Genomic DNA, 3,182 nt, shown 5'->3' on the forward strand with positions numbered 1-3,182 from the left:
AGATGATCTGAGTCAAATTTGGTGAAAATCAGACAAACGGTCTAGGAGGAGTTCGAAAAAGTAGGTTTTCAACATGAATCAAAATGGCGGACAGGAAGTTCAGCCAAAATTGGCAAAATTGGTATCGGTGTTCTCAGCATGACCGAAGGAATCTATCAAAATCAGTTTCATTTCAATAGGCTAATGTACGCAAAAGTTATTAGCATTTTTTGAAATTTCGTTATAACTTTTGACCACAAGGTGGCGCTGGCCCCAAAATTTTTATGTACATTCAGGGCATGGTGCCGAACATTTTTGTAATTAATGTCGAAACGATACGCTAATCTGTTCTCAAGATACAGCATTTTAAAGCTAAATTCAAAATGGCCGACACCCAAAATGGCTGACATGGGAAAATTGGATATGGTTCGACTCGGTATGACACACCGAATCTAAAGAGACCAGTTTTGTGATTTTTGGACAAATCATTCAGACGTTATAAAGAAAAATAGCCATTTTTCGTATCTCCTGACCACTAGGGGGCACTGCACCGAAACACTGCAGGTAGGCTCAGGTCATGCTTGTTATAACACACAACAAGTTTGGTGTCAATATGACAAACTATTACGGAGATATAGCCTCACATTGATTTTTGCTAGCTTTTCGTAGAATTCTTTTGCGTGTTATTCGTGAACGGCTGGACGAATCGACTTGAATTCCATAACTTTTTGCCAGCATGGTCTGAAGATGATCTGGATCAATTTTTGTGACAATCGGTGCAACGGCCTAGGACGAGTTCGAAAAAGTAGGTTTTACGAACAATTGAGAATAGCGAAAAAACTAAACCTTACGATTTTTGAATTTTGGTGTCCATTCCACTCGGCATAAGCCAAGGAATCAGAGGAAAAAAAAAATTTTGTTGTGTGGCTTACGGTTCAAACGTTATTAGCATAAATCTTTTGAAAGTTTGGACAAGTGGTGGCGCTAGAGAGTTTGAGTTAGAGACTCCAAACTTGCTATGGTTAATGTTGGGACTGTCCTCTATCAGTGTGCCAAATTATACAACTTTCCCACAAGCGGTTCTATGGGCTGCCATAGACTTGCGGCGGAAGAGGAAGAAGAAGAAGAAGAAGAAGAAGAAGAAGCGGAATAATAATAACGCCAACGGATACAATAGGTGCCACCGCACCTCTGGTGCTTGGCCCCTAATAATAAGAACGGCAACAGATACAATAGGTGCCATCGCACCTTCGGTGCTTGGCCCCTAATAATAGTAACGCCAACGGATACAATAGGTGCCACCGCACCTCCGGTGCTTGGCCCCTAATAATAATAACGCCAACGGATACAATAGGTGCCACCGCACCTCTGGTGCTTGGCCCCTAATAAGAACGGCAACAGATACAATAGGTGCCATCGCACCTTCGGTGCTTGGCCCCTAATAATAATAATAGGAACGCCAACGGATACAATAGGTGCCTTCGCACCTTCGGTGCTTGGCCCCTAATAATAAGGCTAGTTTGATGTGATATTTGAAACCTAATTTTATTGTTATGGAAACATCCCCTTTTATAAACTCACACTTCAACTTCTTAAACACAACTGCCACTGCAATGTGTATGAAATCTGCAATGACAGCATGAGAACATTCCAGCAGCTGGGAGAGGAACTCAGCAACTCAGCCGTTACTGACTCACTAAACTCACGAAGGATTTGAATTCAGGTAACCATGGGCTATTGGGTTTAACAACTACAAATAACATTTTATATAGACAACATTAAAGCTGGTCAGGTTTAGATTTCTAACATGTAACAATATTTAGGTGGTATCTATATTTTATATTCAATAGGGTAGAGTGGAGAAAAACGGCTGGATGGTGTAAAACACCCCCTCTACTGTTTTTCCCAAAATAACCACAAGATAAAACCAAGATCATTTTAACTATGGACTACATTGACGAGAGTGATGTAGTTGTTTTCACCATAAGACTTGATGTACCTGAGAGAAAACGGATTTCACAGTAAATTATTTAATTTCAACAGTAAGAAAAAAAGTGTTTTAAAGCTTATTGTTTTGTAGAACATCACAGTTATGACATGAGAACAGTAAGGCCTGCAGAAATGGAGTATGTGTTATTTAATAAAAATATAATTATACTTTTGGAATGACAGATTTTTTTTTCAAACATAGTCAGTTGGGGTAAAAAAACCCTCAGGGGGCAATGGGCAATTACTGTAGTTACTCTGTTCTGGACATTAAATCCTTTGCTTTTTTCCATCAAATGTATTCTAACTACTAGGCTGAATCAAATTTTTTGGATTTTATATTTAAAAATTACCTCAAGTTAGCATCAGGAAGCTAATCAGCTAGCCAGTTAACATCAGCTTACAAAATGTTTCAAACAGGCTATTATAATTTTGTAATTAATAATTATTAGTTATATATATTTTTTAAAATTTCAAGCTGAAACTGCTTGTACTCTGATTTTACTGTAAATGTTTAAAGCAAATTGCTTTGTCAGACTGGTGGGCATTTTACCCCACCCATGTGGGCGTTTTGCCCCATAAGTGTATACAAATATTCCGTTATACATAAGTGTAAGGGGGTAAACGGCCCCTTGGTACAAATTTAATTCTTGTTAAAAATCTAATAACATGACAACTCTGGACATTTTTCATACTTTGTTTATAATTTATGTCATTTTCACTAAAACTATGATGACTTTTCTGAACACATTCAAGTTTTGTTAACTTTTAACTTTTGTTGCATTTTCCCCCACTCTACCCTGTGTTTTAGACAGATAGTTTTAATAGTCAGGTTTCTTTCTTTAACACATTGCTCTTTTAAAATTAAATTAAGTCATGGACTATTAAACCAGACCTAACAGGCCATTAAAAATGTTCATGTAAAACGGCTACGCCCCCCATTTTTCTTAAACGGTTAAGATAAACTATATAAATCAAAATCATGTAATAAAATACACGTTTGCTACAAATAACTGCTCTATTGCAACCCTATTCCGAGAATGATGCATTACATTTTGATTGATAAGACAGAAGTTACGTCGTTTATGTGTTGATACAGGAAGTTGGAAAGTAAAACCAACTTAGTGTTAAACGAAACAAAACGTGTTTAAAACTGATTTGTGTGCATGATTTCATCGCCATTATTAAATACAAAGCATGTAACGTACTGTATATGT

Source organism: Labeo rohita, unplaced genomic scaffold (genome assembly GCF_022985175.1).
Source record: "Labeo rohita strain BAU-BD-2019 unplaced genomic scaffold, IGBB_LRoh.1.0 scaffold_225, whole genome shotgun sequence".
NCBI classification, from domain to species: domain Eukaryota; kingdom Metazoa; phylum Chordata; class Actinopteri; order Cypriniformes; family Cyprinidae; genus Labeo; species Labeo rohita.